Below are 26454 nucleotides of genomic sequence, written 5' to 3' on the forward strand. Positions count from 1 at the left end.
AGTTTTTCTCATTGTTCAGGATTCAGATTTCTTTGAGTGACAACTGCATTAGCTATGTTTGAACAATCTATCCATCCATTGGCAGAGCACAGGGGAAACTGACACAGCACTTTGATCTGTATCCCACCTCTCTTGTCCTGCTGTGACAAGAGAGGAATACTCTAGAGGAAACTCTAGGTGTGTTTACTGAAAAATAGTAAGCTCCACTGAACTAAAATGGATGCTACAAGGTTTACTAAATCTTACACTGCCTGCTCCATTGTGGAGTACCACACTGGCAATGGGAAATTAGAATGATCTTGGCCCTTGGACATCCTGATCATGAGGTTTGAATAAGACTTGAGAATACTAAAGCAAATAGTAAGGTATACATACTGTTCATTAAGTAATGAGAAAGGGAGCCAACTCTGTGTCACAAGTTTAGTCCTGATTTGTGAAGCTGGCATCCCACATGTGAGTGCCAATTCCAGTCCCAGTTACTCTGCTTCTGATTTAGCTGCCTGCTAAAGTGCCTAGGAAAGCAGTGGAGGATGGCCCAAATAGTTGGGCCCCTGCCACTCATGTAGGTGATCCTAATGGACTTCCAGGCTTACGTCTTTCACTTGTCTCAGCTTTGACTGTTGCAGTTATTTGTAGAGTGAGCCAGCAGATGGAAGATCTCTTTGTCTCTGTCTCTCCATCTCTCTCTGTCACTCTGCCTTTCAAATAAATAAAAACCTTTTAAAAATATTTTTAAAAAATGAATTGACAGCAGATATAAACAAAGCTTCTGCACCAAATCTGTTCATAGGGAGCATGCACTAGATGAATATCAGCACAGAATATAATACAAATAAAATGCAATATTGACTTATATAGTTATAAATGATTTATAAGTGGATTATGTGTTTTCCTTAGCATTGAAAAGAGGTTATTAAAGGGAGAGAATTTGAAGCAGAAAAAAAAGGAAATATAAGAAACTAATATAAATTTCACTAGTCTCTAACAAAATATATAATAAAGTAATTTGACCCAGTGTGTAGTTTGGCATTCTGAAGTCGGCTCAAGATTAGGTAATATGAAAAACAATAAAGGTAAAGAGACTGGGTTTCAGAGAAATCTGTGTTGAGATTTGGGTTCTGCTTACTGTTGTATTTATGAGACACAGTGCATAAAATACAGGAAGTGGTTTTATATGAATAGCATCCATTTATATTAATAAGCTTTAATGAGCTCTGATGATCATATGCATCAGATCTCAGAATGTCCATGGAAAATATGTATTATGAAAACTGCATGGATTTCAACTTTTTTACACCAAAACACTTAAACTAACTTTTTATGGCATGTCTGAATGGGATCCAGTATTATCTAAGAACAGTAACACCTCCATTTGAAAAGATCCCCTATCATAGCATGTTGGATCTGCTAAAATTCAATAAAGAGCAGACACCAAATTTATGATGAAACTTGAATGGAATAATGGCAAACTCATTGGTGCTTTACAAAAAATATAAGGAGACAATGGTCCCTGACCCCCAGCACAAGAGTTTGCAGATGGACAAATTGTTTTAAAAAGGGATGTGGTAATGTTGAAGTCAACTCACAGTACTAAACCATTCATATCAATTTGTGTGAAAATATTAATTTTGTTTGTGCCCTGATTAAGGGCGACTGATAGTTAACAGCAAAAACAATAGCTAACACCAAAGACATCTCAATTTGTTCAGCTTACACAATTTCAACTGAAAATTATAGTGGAGCACACTTTTTGCTCCATGGGTGCCCACACTCCTGGCTGTGTCCAGATAAGCTATAGAAAAGAGCAGAGCTTTCACTGGAAATTTTAAAGAAGTGAAATCAAGATCCTTAAGGCTTTCTTTGAAGAATTGCAACAGAAGATGAAACATGGCTTTACCAATAGAGTCCCGAAGACAAAGTACAATCAAAGCAGTGGCTAACAAGAGGTGGAAGGTGTCCAGTCAAAGCAGACACAGCCCAGTCCAAAGCAAAAGTCATGACATCTCAGGGCCTTTTGTTCATGGACTTCTGGAGGGTCAGAGAATGGCAACACCTGCTTATTAGGAAATCATTTTGAGAAACTTGGTCTAAGGTTCAGCCAGACCTTTACTTAATAAAAAAGAAAAGACTGCACTGCCATGGTTAATTCCTAGAACTCCTAATTCTTTTGGGATGGACTCAAAGGCTGGTATTATTACTTATATAAATGTTTTGACTTTGTGGATCTTATGGTGAGAAGTAAAGCTCATAATTTAGATTTTTTAACTGTAAATTATATTTTCCAAGAAATCTTTGCAGTTATATCTTTTAATTTCATCTGTATTATGATGAATGTCAAATCTCATGCAGGTTGGCATTTGGGTTTATATAGTAAAATCATAGGCAAAGTCTGCAATTTAAAACATGTGACAAATTTGGAATTTTGGAGGGAAGCTTTTGCTTTCATCGGAGGCAGATTTAAATTAGTAAAGGTAATACAAAGAGAGAAAACAGAAGAAGGATTGATTTATCTTGACTGATAGCCCAGGGAAATATTCATTGTTTAAATAAAATTTGAAATAGAATGCTAGATCTCTTAGCAAGATGTTGTTGTGTTGTGTTTTGTTTTGTTCCTGGTGAAAAAACGAGGTATTAGAAGAATAAAGAGATTAAATATTTCTAGTCAAAAGGCCTGGATATGAACCAGCCTTTGGCCTTTTTACTTTCACCCTGGGTCATTATTTCCTTATAAACTGGAACATATCTGACCATTTACTCACACACTACCCTACGGTGACCATAGGATTTGTTGCAGTTGAAGACCTGACACTTAACTATAGAAAATTTCTTTGTAGGGTATAAAAATTTGAAGACCAAAGATATTATAAATTATGGAAATAAACAATTCCAGTTCAACTGTTGGAGAGGAAGATGTGAATGCTGTCTTTGATGACCACTGCAATGCAATAACTTTGTAAGGCAAGGGGCCCTTATGGTGTGGCTATCTCTTGTATTGGATGTACTAGGATGTAGATTTGCCCCTTTTGAGCTATTTCTCTCTGTTTTGATAAGGGTGAAAAATCTGTGGGGGGAAATTTTGCTTTCACTATCATAACCACTTATTTTTGTGGGTCATCTGATGATAAGTATTCCAACAGAATGATAGAGTAAAAGTTGAAGAGCAAAAAAAAAAATTATACTTTTGAAAGTATAAATGAGTTTGTGTTGAAGAGTACCTAGACTGAAATATGGTAAAGTTCTGAAAAATAAATAGATACGTCACTTCAGTACAAAACCCAAAGCCTATTATTTACCAATTCCCTTGTGTTTAGTTAGGAGTCCAAATACTTTCAAAGGCACTCTGGTGTAAATTAGAATACTCTCCAGATGTTTTGGCAATGTAAATGGCTAGACTAAAATTCACTTTTAATGAACTGTATTTTAATGCCAGTCTCTCCTGTCTCCTTACATGACAAAGAACTCATCTGACTTTGTAATGAATGCTCAACTGTTCCACTACCTTCTCTGCCATTTGCTATGCTTCTGTGTTTCTCTGTGAAATCTTGGTGAGTTTAGATATGTGATCAGAGAAAGGTTAGGGGATTTAGAAAGAGAGTAAACCTAGAATCAGTGGGATATGGACTGTCTGGGTAGAATACAAAAACTTAGTTGTGACAATTTCCTAACAGAAAACTGAAGGTTTGGAGGCAAGAGAAAAATAAATAAACACAGAGGATATTGAAAAGAATAAATAACTTGAGAGCTGAACTCCGAATCTATGACTTTGAGTCAGCTGTAATTCCTATGTATTATTTAGATATTTAGAACCAAAAGTTTAAAAAGAATTGTGTCCAAAGGTTTTGCAGAACTCAGTTTCAGGATTATTTGGATCAATGTATTTTGAATTGCTTTTGATTCGTAAACTAACCTACATATGAATTTTTTCTTTACTGTTCTATCCAATAATTTACAAAACTTAAAACAGTATGACTAGATAGAGTGAAAGGTTATGTAGTCCTCTCTATATATTTCTCTTTTCAAAAACTTTTTATTCAGTATTTTGTATCATTTTGCCCCATCAAATAGTTGAAGAACTTTCTAATATTTTGATATTTTGCACTTCGATAACGATATTGTTTATTGAGTTCCTAATATGTGGCATTAACCATGTTACTTATCTCACAGATGTAACAATATTTACCATCACCCTGAAAGAGAAGCTTTTTTTTATCTGTTTTTACATGTCAGGTATATGGCTTTGAAAGATTTAATGGTCTGAGATCATAGAACTAATAAATGGAAGAGCTCAGAATTTTCAGCCATTTGAACTTAGCTCTAAAATCTCTGCCCTTTTTTCTTGAGAACATTCATAGTACTGTGTGGAAATGAAACCCATAGACAACCAATAAAGCAGGAATTGAATGTATTGAGGAGTAACTAACTGTCCTAAACTGATCAGAACTGAGGAGATTCTTGGGGGATGGAAATTTCAAGGCTAAAACAATGACAATTATGGGCAAACCATGGACTTGGTAATGTATATGCCTAAACATGTTCCTATCACAGAAGAAGCATTGAAAATATTATTGTTGGAATGCCTACATAAGTGAAATATAATTTATTATATATATTTTTCTAGATAATACAAACAGTAAAAGATAGTGCAATTTTATATGAATCAATGTGTAGAAGCACATACTGATTTACATACTGTATTTAATCCCTTTTCTGTGACTGTAACAAAATATCCAAGGTAGGCTCCTTTAAAAAGAAAAAAGTTTTTATTTGACTCATGATTTTGTGGTTACAAGGTTGAGGAACCAAACGTGGTGGTATTGTGACAAGACACAGGAAGCACATGTGTCTTTCTGTGTGTCTGTCTGGTCTCCCTCTTCCTAATGAAGCTACTGTGGATTCAATGGTGAGGTCACCTCAATGACTTTATATAATCCTATCAATTCTCTAAGCACCATCAACAGATTCAGTTTCCATTCCTTTGATACCATGAATATGACTTTGGGGATTAAACTCTTGGATAAGTTTGGGGGACAAGCGTATTCAAGCAGTTAGCCATACAGTCATAGAAATATAGAAATATTTACACATATAAATATTTACATATTTACACATACAAATTCATATGTAAGTGAAATCAAACATGGGAGTGTGTGACTCATCAGTGTGTATCTGTTACTTATGTAGGCTCTGTGCTGAATTTTAAGAGTAATTCATCATATTAATTTAAATATGATAACAACCAAGTAAGTTCAAATAGTAATAACTTTATTGAATCATACTTTTCCCAGTTCCATAATAGGAAAGGAGATAATTTACATTAATAAATGTATATTACAAGTTGAAATAAGGAAGAAGTATGTAGGCTTTTATTAAAAATGTTATTTATGATATGTTAAGGATTTAATGAACTTGACATATTTCCTCATGAACATACATTTTACCATTGTTCCATGAAATTCATAGTTAAATAAAGCTACTACACTGTTTGCAGTCATTAACTACCCAAGAATGTTACATCGAAAGATACCTTTAAAATATCTTTATGTAGTGTTAAAGACACCTTTAAAATATTATTTATTTCTTTCATTAACTCTATTATTTAATTTGAGTTTATGATTATTTGAAGGAGGTTTTGAAAATGAGTTGTGAAAATGCTTTGAAATAGTTGACTTGAAAGGTACTTGGTTTTAATGTATTGCTACTTCATTTGCTTTCTGCATTATACCACTATTTTGTTAAATTTTGCATTTAAAATGTAATTGCCTATTCAGTAATTCCTAGCATTAGTCAGATTTCTTGGATGACATAAATATTGATTCACTTTTACTTTCACTGATAAAAAGAATCACTATCACTGAAGCATGCAAAGAAAAAAACCCTCTGTTAAGAAGTCTATTGAAAATGCATCCATTTGAGCAATCTGTATTTGTAATTTTTAATGTGCCAACATTATTACAAAAGACGAGTAAACTTGAATTGCTTGAGTAACATTCGGAAGGATTGCTTTTGTGCATTTTGGACTGTCAGTACTGGCAGCACCATGTTGAGGGCAGCCATCAACATCATCATCAGTGGGAAGTAATACAAGTCAATTGGAGTCTTTTGTATGTGACAATCATTAATACCTATTAAAATGAATTTTAAATGATGTATTTATTTATTTGAAAGGTACAGAGACAGAGAGAGAGGGATCCAAATGTTCCATGCTCTGGTTCATTCCTCAGATGGCTGTGACAGCCAGGGTTGGGCCAGGCTGAAGCTGTAAACCAGAAACTTCATCTGGGTCTCCCTTGTGGGTGGCTGGACCCAAGCAGTGAGGCATTCTTCTGCTGTCTTCTTGGGAACATTAGCAGGAAACCGGATCAGAAGTGGAGTAGCTGGGACTTGAATTGACCCTCCGCTAAGAAATTCTTTCATTGTGGCAACTTAACCCATTGTGCTACAATGCCAACCTCTAAATTGAGTTTTTTTTTTAAGAAATCAGTAAAATATACTCAGTGTCAGATGTGCATTTAATTTTAGAATTTAACTTCATGTTGTAACGCTGCAAGCTGCCTATTTAGTAACCCCACAATTGGAGTGCTGTGTGAGCATTTCTGGTAGGATTTTTTTCTGATCCTATTGAACTGTCTAATCATATTTCTTGTACAGCTGAGGCAAGCCAGGTGAAGAAGTAGATTTTCTTCACTCAATTCATTTTCTTGATGTAAATCAGGGTTTCTCTTCCTTGGCACTGTTGGCACCTTGAGCTTGATAATTCCTGGCTGCAGAGGGCTGTCCTGTGTGCTGTAGGGTGTTTAACAGAGTCCCTGGTAGCTACCACCAGAGGCCAGTAGCTCTCCCTAGTTGTGACAATCCAAACTGTCTCTAGACATTGCCACATGTCCTCTGGGGGCCTGAAATCCCAAAGCTGAGAATTTTTGGTGAAAATTACATCTATCTTCTTTGAATAAATCCACCATATCATGTTTTAAAATCAGGTTATCCATTCACATAACTTGTAGCTAAACAAGAGTTGAGTTAGCTTCTTCAAGTGGAAACATGGATACACAAAAAGAACTAAAATGAACTTTTTAAAAGGTTAGACCAAATACTTTATCCTTTATCTCTGAGAAGGGTAGAGGGTATGTCACTATTTTACATGACACCTGCCTCTATTATCACCTACTGTACTTTATTTGCACGTATTCAGCCAATAGCTAAGGACCTCATGAACTCCATTCAGTGAAGGGTCAAACTACTACGCTTGTGAATTGTTCTTAAACAAATTCTCCATTGCATTAGGCACGAATAAGCTGTTCTTTAATGTCAGGCATGCCTATCATCTTACTCCTCCTCATTTTCTTCTAGAATATGTGTGGATTTTGAAAAGCCAGTTTTGCCCTAGACATTCAGTTCAGTATATTGGATTCAATACTACGTTCTATAGTTTTTTGCATGTTTGTTTTTATGGTTAAAGTACATTTGCTCTGTTTATACCAAATGATGAGCCAACTCATCTTAAAACTCCCACTTTCCAGTAAGGTTTATAGCAGTGATTTATAAATTGTGATCTACTGATCAGTATCATCAGCCTCCTGGGAACTTGATGGAACTACCACAAATAACCAGCTGAGTTAGAAGTGCTGGGGTGCTGTCCAGCAATTTCCGCTTTAAGAAGCCTTCTGGATGATTCTAACACATACTGAAATTTGAGACACACTGGTCTATAGGCTTCGTTCTTACAGCTTGCCCACAAACTGGATGCTGAACACTGGATGCCCTTGAATATTTTTCTTTAGCTTTCATTGTGATAGAATATCGTTTACTAATCAGAGGGCCTTAAGAAATTAACCAAAGGAAAACTGACTGCACTTTCTTTGTTTTTCCTCTCTGCTTCCAAGAAGCTGTAAAATCTTTTCTCATAGCCCTATAAGTTGGCATTAATTGACAGCCTGACTTGGAGTTGGGCTATAATTCTGAGTTTGAAGGAGTCAGGGATCCAAACTCCCACTTCACCCCTAACGATGGATGTTAGGTTAGGAACAAGGAGCAAGGGGGAAAAGGGGTCCCTTGAAACTAGGATTCAGGGCTGTTGCTTGCAGACTCTGCTTTCAGCACACTGAGTTCATTGCAGGGGCTGCCAAGTGAACATACCTTTCACCAACATTACAGTCATTTTTCTTTTTAACCTACACCTGAATGACCCAGAAAGGGTTATGTTCAATGACAAATTTTTCCATGCTGGCTGACAAACTCCAAATGTTCCCATCACCCTGAAGAAAACAGCACAAGAGGATCTCAGCTGAACCAGTGTTCCATTTAGCAAATGGCAATAGCATTAATAATATCACCCAGACAATTACAAGCTGTTTGATGCTATGTACATGTCAGCAGCAGTCTTTGGATATATAAATCTTCTAATGCTATCAGGTGTCAATCAGTGCTTCACCCTGTCCACGTATGCTCCTTGAGCACCTATCATATCCAGAAACTGTTTATATAAATATAAACATCATAGTCCTTGGCATCAAGATGCTTACCAGCTCATCAAAGAAACTATAAACCAATAATTATTCAAGAGCTAAATACTGTAATAAAGCACATGATCAATGCTAAAATAGTCTATTTGTTTCCAAAGACAATGTGATATTTCATGTTTTATCCTTATACCTTCGTGCTTGATATTGTATTTATTCATTTTTATTTGCTGATTTTTGCCTCATGCAAAATAATTCTATGGACTTTATTTTTAAGGCTAATTTTACAACAATTTCTATATATTCTTTTCATACCATAGTGCTTGTCATTTCTGAAATATATGAGGGAGCTTGAATATTTTTCTGTAGGCTATAAAGAATCATTTTACTTATAAACATGGGAGTAACCCAAGTCCTTGGACATCGCAAGGCATTTTTTTTGCAGCATGGTTGGAGTACAGAGAACTACATAAGAGAGAGGAAAAAGTTATCATAGCTTAGAATTTGGGCAAGAACTAAAAAGGAAACTGAAGAAAAATGAAAGTAAATTGAGGAGTGGAGAGGCCTGCATTGTATTAAGCAGTGCTTGCAATTCCAGTATCCTCTAAAAGAGTGCCATTTTTGCATCCCAGCTGCTCTGCTTCTGATCCAGCTCCATGCTAATGCATCTAGGAAGTCAGTAGAAGACAGAACAAATCCTTGGGCCCCTGCCACCTACATGGAAGACCAGGATGGCATTAGTGGATCCTGGCAGCAGCCTAGCCCAACCCTGGATGTTGCTTCAATTTAGAGTTCTGCCTTTTATTTTTTTTTCAAAAACATTTATTTATTCAAAAGGCAGAGTTACAAAAAGAGAAGGAGAGACAGAGAGATCTCCCATCCACTGGTTCACCTCCCAAGTGGCCACATGAGTCAAGGCTGGGTCAGGCCAAAGCCAGGAGCCAGGAGCTTGATCCAGGTCTCCCACTTGCATGGCAGGGGCCAATGCACTTGGGCCATCTTCTGCTGTGTTTTTGGGCATATTAACAGGAAGCTGGACAGGAAGTGTAGCAGCCAGGACTCTAACTTATGCCCATATGGGAAGCTGGCATTGTAGATGGTAACTTAACCCACTACAGCACAGTGCTCATCCTGTCACTCTGTTTTTTAAATAAATAAGCACATTTAAAAAAAATAAAACAAAGAGTATGAATCAGTGATTCACATGAAGAATTATCAAAACCTCCATCCTTTGAAACTGATACTTTGTACAGGTATTAGATAAAAGGATGACATTTTAAAAATAGAACTGGGTTGTTAACAATATATTCCCATTTAGAACCTGAAAGAAATTAATGATAGATATCCAATAGAAAGCATTCTTTTGTAAATATATAAGTATTTATTAAATATTCCTATCATAATATTTTGCTTATTAGCCTAATTGGCTAGACACCAGACTTGAAGAAATACAGGTAAAAAAACTAAAGCAAAGACATTAAATCCATACTCCAAGACAGGAGAAGTGACAAAGCTTGTGTCTGTCTCTGCTTTGTACCACCACTCTCCCCTTTGCCTAAAGATAATACTTTCTCGTCTTTACCTCAATTTATAGAAACGTCATTTACCCCACCGCTCAATCCGGAAAGCTTGAAGTCTGCCTTCCTTCTCTTACTATTTATTTATAATCAACTTTGTGAATGCTGGCTCTGCACTGTTAGCCTACTGGTGCTGTATTAGTCAGAATTCAGACCACCTCTGCCATTGATGTGCTATAACCTGCCACTTATTTTCCTGCTCTCCCATTCTTTACACAGAAGACAGAGAAATCTTTAAGAAGGTTGAATGGAAAGTATTCTCCTTCTTAAAACATTTTAGTAGATACCATTTGCCCTAAAAAATGAAATTCAAGTGTAGTATCTAAGGTAACTATTACTTTTCTGCCTAGTTTACAGCAGAGGGAAGCAAAGCTTTTAAAACTTACTTTTATGTAGAACATATGATTGGCAAGTGGATGAGCCCAGCCAACCTAATTGAAAATAACTGATGTACTACATAGTCACTGTGCTCTAATGTTCTGCTTTTACTGTATTACTGGACAGACATGACAAGACACATGCCGCTAATTATGGGGCAATCATGCTAAGTGCTGTCAGATAAAAATATTAATAATGATAATCATAATATCAACAATAAAATTGCCAAGCATACATATTATAGACCTCTAGACTTGAGGCTATGAGCAGTGTTAAATTTTGTTCTCACAGAAAAGCTAATTAATTTACTCTGAATAATAATATAATATTTTGAACACAAATGAGAAGGATACAAAATTAAATATCCTGGATTTGGTGTATCCTGTTATTTATGGCTTGTAATTTGGAGAGAAAAGTTATAATTCTAAGCCTCAGTTTCACCATTCTATAACATGGGCCTAATGATAATATTAATTTCATATAATTGCATTGTATCCATATTTTTACAAAATATGTGCCATTAAAAAAGTGATGGTATCATTAGACAATATTTACATATTTTATGTGTCTAGATGGTTTGCCTAAACTGGATTAATTTACATCATTGGCAATTTTAATCAAGTTTTCAAATCTACAGACCCTGTAGGGAGTTTTCCAAAGTCTTTTCAAATGGAGCACTTTAGATATAGCTCAGTATAGTAATGTTAGGCAGTAACATGTTTCCTTTCTTTACATATTACCCATTTATAGAAGTATTTCATGAGAGCAGTTTGATTTAATGCAGTCTTTTTTAAAAAAGTATTATTATTTATTTATTTATTTGAAAGATAGAGTTACAGAGAGGCAGAGGCAAAGAGAGAGAGGTCTTCCATCTGCTGGCTCACCCCCCAGATGACTGCAGTGGCTGGAGCTGTGCCCATCTGAAGCCAGGAGCCAGGAGCTTTTTCAGGATCTCCCACACAGGTGTAGGGGCCCAAGGATCTGGGCCATCTTCTACTGCTTTCCCAGGCCATAGCAGAGAGCTGGATCAAAAATGGAGCAGTTGGGACTCAAAAACCTGCACTCATATGGGATGCTGGCACTGCAGGTGGCGGCTTTACCTGCTATGCGACAGCACTGGCCCCTAATGCAGTTTATTAATAGCCCATCTGCATTTGTCAAAGTTCATTCAGAGAAACAGAATCACTAGGAAATGGAAATGTGGATGGATAGATGGATGAGTAGAAGGAATGAGTGAGGGATGGAAGAAAGGAAGAAAAAGGAGGGAGGAAGGAAGGAATAGATCGATGATAGATGGGTAGAAATATATTAAATAGATAGATAGATAGATAGATATTGATTTTGTTCCAAGAATTTGACCTTATGCTGTTTTAGAGAATTGATAAAAGGTCTGCAAAGGCCCTGGTCTTTGCTTCCCAATGCTAGAGCTTGAGTTCCACAGAGAAGGTAATTGGGAAGGGAAGATGGATACAAAGTGAGGGAGAGTAAAAGCAGTCTGGAACCCACAAGTACAGGTGAAGCCAAAGGAGCATACACTGAAATGCTAGTCATTTTTTGTTATCTCTTACCATGATGGTATGAAAGTTTTCAAAATGTGGCTGCGCTCACGTAGGAGCTAATCACATACACCTGGCCCAAGAGTCAGAAAAACTAAAGAACCATGCAAGGGGAGGTGCACTAGTTTTAGATCCACCTACTGCCTCACACCAACCTTGTAAGTAATGAGAACTGCTAATGTGTTCGAGGTACAAAATAGCTGCTCCTGTACTTTCCCATCTAAATATCCTATAAGAATCTCTCTTCACCTACCTTACATTGAGATAAGATAATCTCTCTTCATCTGCCCTACAGAGAAGGTGAATCTGGGAAATGTAGTTCAGTGTAGCAAAGGTGACACATTATAGAGTCAATACATTCTTCACCTTATCAAGTTGAAACTCAATAATATCTCCTTAAATTACACTTAGATATACATGATAATGACAAAGTCAAATTTCTGTGAAACTTGATGTATCTCTCCTAGGAACAACAAGGAATAACCTTCTATTTTCCTCCTTAGAGGACACAAGCTCCACTTTGTCTTTACATGATGTTCATTGTTCTCCCAACTCATACTTCAAGTTGGATTTCTTGTGACTTAAATATTTACAAAAAATTTACTACAATTTATGAATCATATTTAATAAGGTCATGGCAGAGGAAGAAAGCAAAAATATTTTGTTAGCACCAGTGCAACCATTCATACCAAAATATGAAATAAATTCTTACAATTAAATATCTTGCTTCCACCACTGACCATGTGATCAAAGCTTTTTTTTATAGCCAACTTCTCCCCCTGTTCATTCTATAACGCCTCTGTCCTCATAATGCCTTCTCAAGCTGGTCTTAGTTCCTTTCTTTGTAGGGTGACACAAAGCTTCCTTACTAAAGTGAGGGCCTCGTAGCAGTCCTTCCAGAATTGGGTTGATACTGATTTCCATCTGCTCAAATCACAGGATGTGAGAGCACTAAGGACCACCCTCTAGAGTCCTCTTACCCATATTGTGAGTCACCATTCAACTTTTCTTTGATGGTCAGCATCAGTCACTCCATCCAGCACAGTAATGATCCCCTTTACCCCTTGATCCAGAGACATGAGGAGCCCAAAGTGATATGGTGGCAACTTAATTTTCCATTTTAAAGGAGTCATTGTTGTTTCCCTGGCAGGAGCATTCTTTCTTTGTAACTAAGATCTTTAGACTAGCAGAACCTTAATGCTGTAGAGATGGAAAGAAAAAAAAAATCTTTCCTAGTGGAATCCTAGTGGTACTCTTTAGAAAAGCCACTCTTATTTCCACCCCTTGATTCTTGTGTATGTGAACTGTAGTGTTTAGAGAATAAGTATTGTATATCAGATGCTGGTTTAATGGACATACTGCATCCTGGAGAACTTTGCTCTAGTTCTGTAATGTGAAGCCAACTGCTTCGTGACATAACACTTCAAAGGCCTGTTCCACCATTTGAACAAGATGGCTACTTTAGCATGATGGTTTATATAGTGAGACTACTCAATTCCATGAATGTGGATTCTTACTGTACTTCATCTGCTGTGAAATTAATTTCCTGATCAGAATTGATGCTATGGGCTGATACTGTGGAATAGTAGGCTACGGTTGTGTCTGTGGTGCCAGCATCCCATATGGGTGCCAGTTTGAGTCCCAGCTGCTCCACTTCTGATCCAGCTCTTTTCTTATGGCCTGGGAAGACAACGGAGGATGGTCCAAGTGCTTGGGCCCTTGCATTTGCATGGGAGGCACAGAAGAGGCTCCTGGCTCCTGGCTTTGGATCACCCCAGCTCTGGCTGTTGTGGCCATTTGGGGAAGTGAACCAGCAGATGGAAGACCTTTCTTTCTGTCTCTCTTTCTGTCTGTAACACTACCTCTCAAATAAATAAATAAAAATCTTAAAAAAAAAAAAGAAGTGATACTTTGTGGACTGTGGTAATTAAGCTGACCACTAAATACATGATTGTCATTTAAGAGATGCATTGCAAACAAGTAGGCAAATTTATATCAGGAGTAATGCCCACTCCAGTAATATTGAAGAGTTGTGCCTACTATGATGGAAGTGATCCACTAGCATCAGCCTGGCAAAAACTAACTACCTAAACCTTCAGGAAATGGTGCCATTTTGAGTACAAGTTGTTGGTTTATTCCATAGTAAAATGGGTACTCTGCATTGACTGTAACTGGGTTGAAATGAGTAAGTGCAAATTCATGTTGCTCACTCCAGGAATGACCTCCATTCTGCAGTGATGAGCAGGGGTGGCTGCATAGTCTTTCAGCTGTGGCTAGCACATATAAAGTCATGGGTATCCGGAGTAAACTGGAATCTGTTTTCAGAAGCTGGAGCCCACAATCCCATCAGATCACACTGAAATTTGAGCCGCATCTTATTTCCTCTAAATTTTTTGTCAAAAGTGCTCTGCAGAAGCTGGAGTTTGTTGTCATGAAGTTAAATACACCGAGGACTCGGGACCTTAACAAACTGAAGAATACTCCAAGGAAATGCAGAGTCCTTGCAGGCCCTGCTATAGCCCCACAACAGCGAGGTCACTTGACATGTTGGTGACAATGTGTGTGAGCTCTGAAATAACTGCTATTTTTGCTTCCATTCTCTAAGCCTCTTGGAAGAATTTCCCTGAGGTACACTCTAACAAGAAAGAAGAAAGAGAATTCTAGAAGATGTTGTTCAGGAAGCAACGCTGACCATTACAAAGCTTCTTTAAGATGTTAAAAAAGCTTAGGTTCTTAGATGATTGAAGTCACCATGTATTTTGGTTCAAAGAACTTTGTTATAGACACAGTGGAAGGAGTTCAGAACTGAAAATCTGAAGATTGCTGTTTGGTCACATTTCAATCATTACCTACATATGTAGCCTTTATTAGACAATTGTTTCCACAGTTCTTCATTTCCTCAGCTGTAAATTAAAGTAAATGCCATGGATTATCTTTCCAGGCCTCACTGTGGAGTAGCTATAATAATTTATTTTCATGTTGCTCAGAATCAAATCGTGGTTACACCCTTGTGATCTTTTGCAAGATTTTTGACTTCCTGCACCTAAGTTTCTTTAATAGTTAAAAAAAAAAAAAAAACTGACTCATTGAGGAGTTGTAAGAATTGAATCACTTAAAATATTTAAAGCTTTTAAAATCATGTGGTACATGTAATAAGCACTTATGAAGTACTAACTGTAACAGTAGTTTGTGACTTTTTAAATCTTTTGAGAAGTCTAAAGACTGTGTTGATTGTCTCAGAATCTCAGCTTTGGCTTAGAAATTAAAAGAAAGGTGCCACAAGTCTTTGTCAGTTTATATTGTCACTTGTAAATCAGTGATTTTTTTACTTCTTTTGGTACTGATGCTATTAATAAGGATGCATTGAAGATCCATAATGAGGTGAACATTGTATAAATATGCAAATAAACCAATTATTTAGTAGCCTTAACAAAGATTGAATGTTACATGGTATGGAGGGTTATTAACAGTATTAAAAATGCTGACAGAGCAGCTTTCTTTCTTTAATAACCGTGCTGAAAGAAGTAGGCTTAAAGTAATTTAAATAAATAATTTTGTTGCATATTTAGAGAACTATCAAAAATGTTTTTTGTAGAGACAATGTCTGATTTTAATAGAGTCTTTGCTTCTTTATTCTTTCACCCGTGTCTTAACTTGCTTTGACAGTTCCAAACATCATGTAAGAATGCACTGAGAAGTCCCTCACCCCATCCTTCCCACGTAACTGCCTACTGCTCTGCTCCTGTGAGCTCATTATCTCTTTGTGCTTGTTCTTACTGAGAGTATTTAAGGAAGACCTGGCTAAAACAGAATCATTACATATAATAAAAAATGATTCTGTTGAAAAAAGGACAAGGAACAGAGAGATAAGGAGGGAGGAAAAGGGTACAGGAATTGTTTGTATAATTAAGAAACCTAGTGGGTATCAGAGGCTTCTGACATGACTGGATCCAGAATTCCCAACTATATATTGGCCTTTTAACCTCTGTCTCCTCCTTCTCTCCTTCCTCACCCTCAGGTGCCCATCATTCATCTTTGTACTATATAGCAGACTTTTCCTGATGTTGTAGGAATAATGGATTGTAGTACCTCTGAGATATTGTTCTTCAGATTATTGATCTCAGAAAATAGCAGAATTAGCCTATGTTTCTCAGTGTGCGTATGATCCGCCTTAGTCTACTATGGGTAAAAACGCATTTACCATCATTCTGCTCAGGCTGCTATAACACAGTCCGGGTGACTGACAGCAGAAATCCATTTTGTTACAGTCCTTTAGGCCATGAAGAAGCTAGGAGCCTCAGCGTAAACCAGGCCTCCATGTAGCTACCTGAGACGTCATCTGCTGACTCCCTAAGTGTGGATTAAGATTTTAGATCAGAAGCTGAATAGTCAAGACTTGAACCAGGCACACCAATATGGGATAGAAGTAGTCCAAGAAGTATTTCAACCATTGTGCCACATGCCTAGACTGGGCAGTTGCCCTTTTCATGGATTGGAATGCCCACTCTAGTTCTATTTCTGAGTGTAGTCACTGGGATTTTTGCCTCATTCACACAGCTCCCCCTCCCCCATTTTCCATGAATTTTTATATTTTTCTATGTATTTATTTGAAAAACACACATACAGAGAAAGAGACAGACAAAGAGAGCTTTCAGCTACTTGCGGACTCCTCACATGTCTGCAGTAACTGGGACTAAGTCAGCTGAAGTCAAGAGCCCGGAACTCAGCCCCGCTCTCCCACTGGTAACAAAGACCCCAGTGCTTGAGTTATCATCTGCTGCCTCCCAGAGTTTGCAATAGCAGAAAACTGGAGTCAAAAGATAGAGGTGGAGTTTCAAACCCAGGTTCTTCAATATGGGATATGCGAATCCTAAGCAGCATTTTTTCCACTTTGTCAGCAACTCATCCATCAAACACTTTTCTTTTGTGTGCTTGCTGTATTTGTTTTACCTTACACTAAAAGCTGGAACAGGGGCCAATGTCTTGGCGTAGCAGGTTAGGCTGCCAACTCTGATACCAGCATCCCATATGGGCACATGTTCATGTTGCTGCTCCTCTTCCAGTCCAGCTCCCTGGGAATGCACCTGGGAAAGCAGTGGAAGATGGCTTAAGTCCTTAGGCTCATGTACCCACATAAAGAACCTAGATGAATCTGTTGGCTCTTGGCTTCGGCCTGGCCTTGCTTTGGCCATTTCAGCCATTTGGGGGAGTGAACTAGCAGATAGAAAATCTCTCTATCTGTCTCTCCTTCTCACTCTGTAACTCTTTCAAGTAAAATAAATAAATTCTTTTTTAAAATTTTTTAAAGATTTATTTATTTTTATTTAAAATTCATAGTTACACAGAGAGAGGGGAGGCAGAGAGAGAGAAAAAGAAAGAGAGAGAGGTCTTCCATCTGATGGTTCACTCCCCAATTGGCTGCAATGGCCAGAGCTGCACTGATCTGGAGCCAGGAGCCAGGAGCTTCTTCCAGGTCTTCCATGTGGGTGCAGTGGCCCAAGGACTTGGGCCGTCTTCTACTGCTTTACCAGGCCACAGCAGAGAGCTGGATTGGAAGTGGAGCAGCCGGTTCTCGAACTGGCGCCCATATGGGATGCCGGCACTGCAGGCTGGGGCTTTAACCCGCTGCGCCACAGTGCTGGCCCCAATAAATCTTTATTTTAAAAGAAGTTCAAGACACATGCTCATCTTGGAAAAATTATGCCTGAATTTAAAAAATACATTTTTCATCAAAATAAACTTCATTTTTGTTTGAAATTTTTCCACAAATTTTTAAGTACAGTCATAGATTATTTCTCCTGATACGTAAAAAAGCTAGAGGTTAAGGTTGTGGAAACTGTAATTATCTTACAATAAAGGTATAGAATAAAGAGGAAAGGGACTCTGTTACAGATAGAATGATGCAATACTAACAACAAGTGGTGGCCACCCAAGAATAGTGGCCAAACTGGTGAGAAAAAGTTGGCCTGTAGATATATGAAATAGGGGGCCTTGGGAAAAGTTGATCATTAATTCTGTATAAGTGGTAGAAGAAAAGGAAAAGACTGGATTATTATATAGATCTCTATATAATATTTTTAACTATTATTTAATGAATATAAATTTCCAAAGTACAGCTTATGGATTACAATGGCTCCCCGCCCCCATAACTTCCCTCTCACCCGCAACCCTCCCCTTTCCCGCACCCTCTCCCCTTCCATTCACATCAAGATTCATTTTCAATTATCTTTATATACAGAAGATCAGTTTAGTATGTATTAAGATTTCAACAGTTTGCACCCCCATAGAAACACAAAGTCTCTATATAATATTAAAATAAGGATTATTATATAAGTCTCTGTATAATATTAAAACAGGATTATTATATAGGTCTCTGTATAATATTAAAACAAGGTCTGTAGTGACGTCATTCAAATATAGAGAACAATGCCATCTGTAAAAGATGCTGTGTGAAGTTGGGAAGACAGGAAGTTCATGAAGTCAGTTATACCAGTTCCCTCTGCAACACCAGTGACTCAGATGAAATGTTCAGGTGAAATATCTAAGGAAAGTACGTAAATTTAGGTCTATAATGCAAGGGTTAAATCTCAACTGGAAATGCCTGTTTGGAAGTCATCAGTGTGTAACTCACTGTTCAATCCTTGACTTGAAGAGTTTGTATGGTTCAGGGGGAAAGATTTTAAAAAAATAATAAAAATTTTAAAATGATTTCAGAGATGAAGAAGCCATAAAGTGATACAGCTAAAAACTTTAAATCAGGGAAGCTATTTTTTTGTCAATGAAAATAAAATAAAGAAAAACAGCATAAATATACAGAGGGTTTAATGAATGAATAAAAGGAATACATTTTGGCAGAAGAAAGGAAGTTTGTCATTGCTGTGTCCATGGATTTTGACAAAGAAAGACAGCAAATATCATTGGTATTGAGGCAATGAAATAAAAATTTGTGTTGGAGCGGCCTTCTGGAAGGACATTGAAATCACTCAGGAAGATAGCAGAAGATTAGGTAGAAAACTCTTGCATCAGTACCAGAACACTTCCTTCTTGAGAGGAGATAGTGGAAGGTAGAAGGAAAATATAACTGGTTGCCTGACTTTGTCCTGCTTCTGCTACAGCTCTCCTCTTAAGTACTACTTCTTTAGGGAGTTCCCTCTTGCCTCTCACAGCACTGAGTTAGGCATCCACTAAGAGTTCCTATAATGTCACTTAATTGCCCCATTATATCCCTTAACAACTCAGCAATAACACTGAACAGTTGGATTTCTCTACACAAAACTATTATCTCTTTTAGCCAATTTCAAGACTAAGCCTGTTATTTCTCATCTGTTTAGCACTGTAATTGGCACATAAAAGTCTCTTCAAAAATGGTTGTTGATAGAATGAATAAACGAAAATATAAATAAACAGAAGGAGTAGGGGTAATATCCAAAATGCTCTAGAATTTACTCAAGACTTGGGGAGAACAGGGAGTGAACAAACTGCAATTTCTGACTCCTCTGTAAAAAGTCTGAGAGTGCCAGAATTGCTGGTGCTTCTGGAAAACTCTAGCCTAGATTTGCAATTCACTTACTTATGTGTGCATCAAATCAGCTAGAACTTCAAGACTGCCAAAAAAATTTTTTTGAGGTATTGGTCAACTTAAGATTTCAGGTTTTTTTTTTTCTGGACATGTAACATGTTTAGCGTCCCAGCTTTTAACATTCCAAATGGTATATATAAGACAAGCTACATAAATAAAATAAGGAGAAACTATTTTCGTCACATCATCTGACATGTTTGAGGAAGAGTGTGCATTAAGAACAGCTGAAAGAAAGAGAAAAAGGCTAAATAATGAAAGAAGATCTAATAATGAAAAAAATAACACTGCCTAGTTAGTGGGATGAAACAAAATATTTACACATGTTCAGTAATCTACAATTCAGTTTTGTTTATTTTTCATAAAAAGAAGTGATTCATTTCTTATGTCAATATAGCAAAGTATGCATATTATGCAGAATGACATGATAAAGGGGATACCTAAGATGTTTATGCTGATAAATGTATGTAACTGAGATTCAAATCTAGTGTATCTTACTCCAATCTTTAATACATAAGGGTTTCTATAAGTCTCACCCCTAGGAAATTCAAGAGAAAGGAAATATCTAAAAATTAAACTTTATGATGACATACCTAAATATGTGCATGTATGTGTATGTGTGTGTCTGTGTGTCTTTGTGTGTGGAGAGAGACTGTAGCCATAGAGACTAACTTTCCAATCAGCAAAGTCTCTCTAGATATGGTACATTGATACATGGACTGATCAAGTTCTAGAATTGTTGTATATCATTTTATCAGTGCCAGGTTGGAAGCACCATTTTAAAAATTGCATCTGGGTAAAGCAAACTATCACAGACGAGATTTCACTTTCAGCTGTGTCTATGGAATTTTGCGAATGATCTAGTTAGTTTGAGAATATAATCTCAATACGGTGCAGTATTTAAGACTTCTTTTCTCTCAGCCCTATATATTTTAGACAGTAACATTTGCATGCCAGGAAATGATATATATATTTTTTTGACAGGCAGAGTGGACAGTGTGAGAGAGAGACAGAGAGAAAGGTCTTCCTTTGCCGTTGGTTCACCCTCCAATGGCCGCCATGGCCGGCGCGCTGCGGCCGGCGCACTGCATTGATCCGATGGCAGGAGCCAGGTACTTCTCCTGGTCTCCCATGGGGTGCAGGGCCCAAGGACTTGGGCCATCCTCCACTGCCTTTCCTGGCCACAGCAGAGAGCTGGCCTGGAAGAGGGGCAACCGGGACAGAATCCGGCGCCCCGACCGGGACTAGAACCCGGTGTGCTGGCACCGCAAGGCAGAGGATTAGCCTAGTGAGCTGCGGCGCCAGCTGATATATTTAATTTTTAATAGCAGACTTTGAGATCAGAAGATATTCCAAACTTAGATTTGAATGTACTTTATGTGAAAGTTTCTTTTTCAAGATGAATAACTTTTTAGTGTGTAAGATGTGCCATTGTGTTGGCCACTACTTAGGTAAGAAATAAAGGAGACAACTACAAATCAGTGTAAAATTACATTTGTGACTAAGTACAATTTTAATTTTATCATGTAGTATGCTGGGTTGTATCTCATTTTTGTTTTGTATTTGAAACAGCACTTCCATTATTTAAATCAGTATCTTTGAGTACAAATTAAATTGATGTGCAGGTATAAACTACTGAAAAGTTCTGAAGTTTTGTGGTGTCCTGGTATTGTCTCTTTTGGGTTCTCCCATGGCATGTCCTACTCATTCGACCACATCCTGGGAACTGTTATGGTGTGGAGACTTTCTCTTTGACATTTAAAGAGAGGCAAGTTGACTCACAAATAAAATCACTACTTCTGGTTCTCCCACATGGTTTGGGAGGTCACAAGGTTAAAGAATTTGATTTCCTTGATGTCAGTGTCAGTCTTTCAGTCCCACATGTACTAACTTCTTGTTTTATTATTCTAGACATTTTGTTTCCTTTTCTTGGAAGGATGCAGAAATATGTACCTAACTGAGTTGGCTTTATGAATGTATATCCATAATAAGAATCACATGGTACAACCTATGTCTATTATAGAAAAAAAGCAAAACTAAAGCATCCTGTATTTTATTTTATGAGTTTATTCTGTGAGCTAAGATTTGCAAGGTTTGATTCTTTCCATAATGAATCACATTTAGCCGTAAAATGCATTTGTGTTTGTTGACAAATTATATTCCTGAATTTTAATTTAATATTAGTTTAATATCTGCTTATTGAATATATATATAATAATTGCCAGGTGTATGCAGTAGACTGGCTAAGCTCAGTTTGGAAACCAAAATATGCAAGCCCCGTACTTAGAAGCAACTAAATTCAATTCGGAGAATGTGGAATCAAAGAGAAGACACATCCCTTGTAAAACCTTTAACAGTTTCAGCATGGAAAGAAATGGGAATAGGGAACTACAGGAGCTGTAGACTGAAATATAAACAGCATCTTCGGGAAGTTGTGCAGAGTCTGGTTCTCCAGAAACATTCAAACTTTCAAGTGTGCTGAGTGAAGAGGCAGGGTAGAGATCAGAGAGGAAAGACCAAAGGCTGTGGCTGCAACTGTGTAAATATGGCACTGCTTTAAATTTCATCTCTTTGCCTTGCCCTCAGTGTAGCTAACCAGCAGATACCTGTCATCGATAGATTCATTCAAAAAATTTACCCAGAATCTATATTGTAAAGTACTGGACTGCTCCCTTCCACTTTAAATCGGGCATACAAAAGCGTACCCATCTCAGAAGAAATGGATTTAAACAGCCCTTTAAAAAAAGCTCTATTGTTGTGTCTTCTTTGGATCTACATATGGATTCTTTTTTGTTTGGCTTCCATTTCAGTTTTTAATCTCATAAAACATATCAAGGTCAATTTGGAGTTTTCTTACAAGGTGTTGAAAGTAATAGAATTTGTGATTTTAGATATTATTGGTTTAGGAAGGCCCTTTTTAAACTGTAAAAATTTATATAATGTTTTGTTGACACAGTTAAGTGAGTTCAGAGTCAGTGTCGCAAATATTTCTTATTCATCATCTATCCTCCCATCTCTGAGGTCAGCTGGCTGATTGTGTGATTGAAATCAGAGAAACCTCAGGTAATATGTATTTGGAGGCAGGTGTTTTATTTAACCTTGAATGATTCAATCTCATATGACTTGGTAGATGACAATCACTGAACCATGAAATTTCATGTATTTTAGTGGCTATTGTTTTATAAATAAAAACATTGAAGAGAGTTTCATTACAGCAAGAGTCACTATATGTGAGACACATCAGAAAAATAAGTTGGTAGACCATAGATGAGTAGATTTTGTTTTTAAAAGCCCAAAGAAAACATCTCATTTGTATTCATTCTAATTTTGTTGAACTTTCTGCTAGCATGTTAATAATTATTTTACTTTATAGAAACATAAACTGAAATCTGTCATTTGAACCACATTTTTGCAATCTACAGATACACTGCATATCCATGTCCTTAGCAGATGGGATCGTGCAGCTAACAAATAAACTGTCCCTTACTGCCCAGTTCTTTATTTTTATATCTTTTGAAAACATTGGTGAAGCAACAATAATTAGAGTGCTCAACGTTGGGGAAGACAAGTGACATTTTGGATGAATGTGGCTTAAAATGGAATTCAAGGTGCAAAGAGAAATTGTCTTTGTCTGCCCTGATGTGCTGGCTAAGAGATTAAATTAAATATTGATTTTGGAAAATGTGACCATTATGTTTTAATGATGAATGGAAGAAACAATGAAAGAAGGAAAAAAAAGGGGAAAAAAAAAACAAAGAAAAGAAAAACAGTGAAGGAACTGATTACCTAGAGGATTGTAAGATATGGCCATCTTTACATCTTACTCAGAATGTAGAAGCTGGAAGAAAAAATTAGGTGAAATGTGTCAGGGTTGATTGGTATGACATACAGAAATACCAAAAGAATTTATAATGAGGCTGAGGATATGAAAATAATGAAGAAGTATTACAACTAGAAAGAAAAAGTGAAGGTTGCTGTAGGAAACTGGGGGTGAAATAAGGGATAGTCATTGAGGAGATCAGACAATTTCTATAACCCTCCAAGACCTGAATACACAAAGGATCCCAATTAGAAATAAAATAGCTAGAGGCAGCATTTCATAGTAAATTGGGGATTATCCATTTTCCTATAGTGAATATAATCAGAACATTCGAGATGCCTCATTTGAAAAACGCTTGCTTTTTTTTTTTTTTAAAGATTGACACCAGTGTTCTTGCTTTTTGTAAGTATTTAAATGAACAACTAACTGAACTCTCTGATTGCTGGGAAAGGAATCATTTTTAGTTAAATCACAGATATAAGGAGATTTAAAAGAATTTGTACCAAGTTTGATAACTTTTGTCTCTCCTAGTTCACTGTGATGTTCTCCGGGTGTTGAATTCCAGGGAGACTTTGTAACGGCTGGTTTCACTTGCAGCGTCTTGAGATACAGGTAACATACATCTGACATGTATAGAACTGTGCTGTTTGCTTTTAATTTCACCAAATATAGGTGTGCAATTTAGAGTCATGCTTTGATGCTTGAATTAATTAATTGGAAATGCAGAGCAACAATAACCAAAAGTTTTAAACAAACAAAAAAGACAGTATTTAGAGTCAAGATGATTCTGTCCTAGAGTTTTTTGAACTATCATTTCTGGCTTTTGGTCAGGCAAACAGGGAAATGCAAATTTTGTTATCCTTGTGAAATAAGAGACCTCCTGGAAAAGAGCTGTGTACTTTCTCACTCTCTCATGGAAGGTTATTTTCCATCTCTTTACCTCAGTATATTGCCAAATAGGACATGTTTTGTGACATCTATTCTGAAGTCAGCGGTTCTGCACCAATTCCGAGGCACACAAAATGCTAGTCCTTTCGTTTCAGTTTCTCATCTTTTGTGGGGAAGAATGGCATTGCTCTTTAGAAGATCCCAAGTTGTTTACCCTTTAACACCAGAGGGCGATCTAGGCAGGATTTGGAGGATTAGCTGCCATGTATTAAAATGATTAGCTGGGTAAATTTATTCATTCATTCCACAAATATTTATTGAGCACCTGGTACTTAGTCGAGTTCTTAAGGAAAAAAACCCAAATACAAAACATTTCTCTGCCCACAAGGAAATCACAAGTAAGCAAATAATTACAATAGGGCATGATAAAGGCGTGATGGATGAGGTGCAGAGGTGGGGCTGCTGGGCAGTTTGGAGGAAAAGCAGGAAATCAGAGCAGGATTCCTAGCAAACAGGAGACTTTGGAACTCAGTCTTGGGAAGCAAATACAAAATGGAAATCAACTATTTGAAGGTGTACTTTTTGGTGGAATGTGAAGTAAGAATGCATACTTAGGCAGGCATTCATGGTGTCATTAAGCAAATATGCATTGGGTGTCTGTTATGCTGCTTTGCTAGGCTCTGAAGAACAATCATGAACAGATTGAAAAAATGTTTGATCTCATTCTTTTGGGAAGATAGGCAGGATACAAGTAACAACTATGAGGACTGATAAAATGCATACTATATGCCAGGTACTGTTCATATGAAAGCACTCATTTAAATCTTTAACAGTGCACTGGGCATGTTTCTATAGTCTACTGGGCTGGGGCTCCAAAGTGGGCAGCCTGGCTTTGGAGTTTAACCTTCAAATGTTACCATGTACTGCCTATCAGAAGACCTAAATGAGTGTGCATAACAGTAGATATTGGTGAGAAATATAAAGAAATATACAACATTAAAGAGAGATGATGGTTGAGGGGAAGATTCTGTTCTACACAGCAGAGGAAACATTGTCATTATGCTGTATGTATCTCATGGGATTGGAACACATCAGTTGGTTCAGACCAATTTCCACCTGCCATTACCTGTCTGTCTTCATGGGCTTTTTATGAATCAAAAACCAAGGAGGAGGACTGGGTTAGACTCTTGGCTTGGGATGGATGCAGCCCATATAAGAAAACGTGATCTGAGTCCCAGCTCCTTTGCTTTCCATCAAGGTTAATGCTAAGGCACACCCTCAGAAGCAGCAGGTGATGGCTCAAGTATTTGGATCATTGCCACCCCTATGTGAAACCCAGACTGATTTTTAGGCTCCTGGCTTTGATCTGACTCAGCCCTGATTGTTGCAAGCATTTGTAGAATGAACCAGGGGATGGAAAATGGATCTCTCTCTCACTCTCTCTCTCTCTCTCTCTGTCTCCCCACCTCCCTTTCAAATAAATAGAAGAAAAAAAATTTTTTAAAAAGAAGGAAGGCTGTGGGGCCAGCATTGTGGCATAATGGGTGAAGTCACCACCTGCAATGCTGGCATCCCATATGGGTGCCAGTTCCAGTCTTGGATGCTCCACTTCCTATTTACTCCCTGCTAATGTGCCTGGTAAAGCCACAGAACATGAACCAAGCCCTTGAGCCCTTGCACTCACATGCAAGACCTGGAAGAAGCTCCTGTCTCCTGGCTTCAGCCTGGCCCAGCCCTGGCCATTGCAACCATGTCGCTCCCCCTCTTCGCGGAGGAACCACACAGGACCCTGCGCTGTTCTTTTGTCTGCTCGGCCCTTCCCGGGTTTGCTGCTGGTTCTTCCTGGGTTGGCTACCGTCCTTCCACCTCCGTGGAAGGGCGGTTCCCCCTGCTACTTTCCCCACTTCCGCAGGGGAGCGGCACACCGCCGGCCGGCTCGCTCGGGGGCTGCTCAGATGTTCCTTCAGATAGATGTTCCTGGTGCATGTTGTCTCTCTCCTCCTTTATAGTCCTCTTCCACCAATCCCAACTCTGCTACCCACACGCCGAGTACGCTGCTCTCCTCCAATCAGGAGCAGGATCAGCTCCTGCAGGTTACTGGTCGAACCGGAGGCAGCTGTGTAAAAGCTGTTTCCTCCTCTCCCAGCGCCATATTGTGGGAGAGCAGATGCATAGAATAAGTCTTAATTCCAGTAACTTAGTC

General features: G+C 37.7%; 1 long non-coding RNA gene across 1 annotated transcript in view; it reads left to right on the forward strand.

The window, feature by feature from the left end:
* LOC127490541 (uncharacterized) overlaps positions 1–26454 on the forward strand; it is a 428986-nt gene that overhangs the window by 214778 nt on the left and 187754 nt on the right. Inside the window, exon 2 of the long non-coding RNA XR_011389431.1 lies at positions 23895–23975. This is a non-coding gene — a long non-coding RNA (uncharacterized lncRNA). The remainder of the gene's footprint in view (positions 1–23894; positions 23976–26454) is intronic.

This window comes from Oryctolagus cuniculus, chromosome 6 (genome assembly GCF_964237555.1).
Source record: "Oryctolagus cuniculus chromosome 6, mOryCun1.1, whole genome shotgun sequence".
Classification (NCBI taxonomy): domain Eukaryota; kingdom Metazoa; phylum Chordata; class Mammalia; order Lagomorpha; family Leporidae; genus Oryctolagus; species Oryctolagus cuniculus.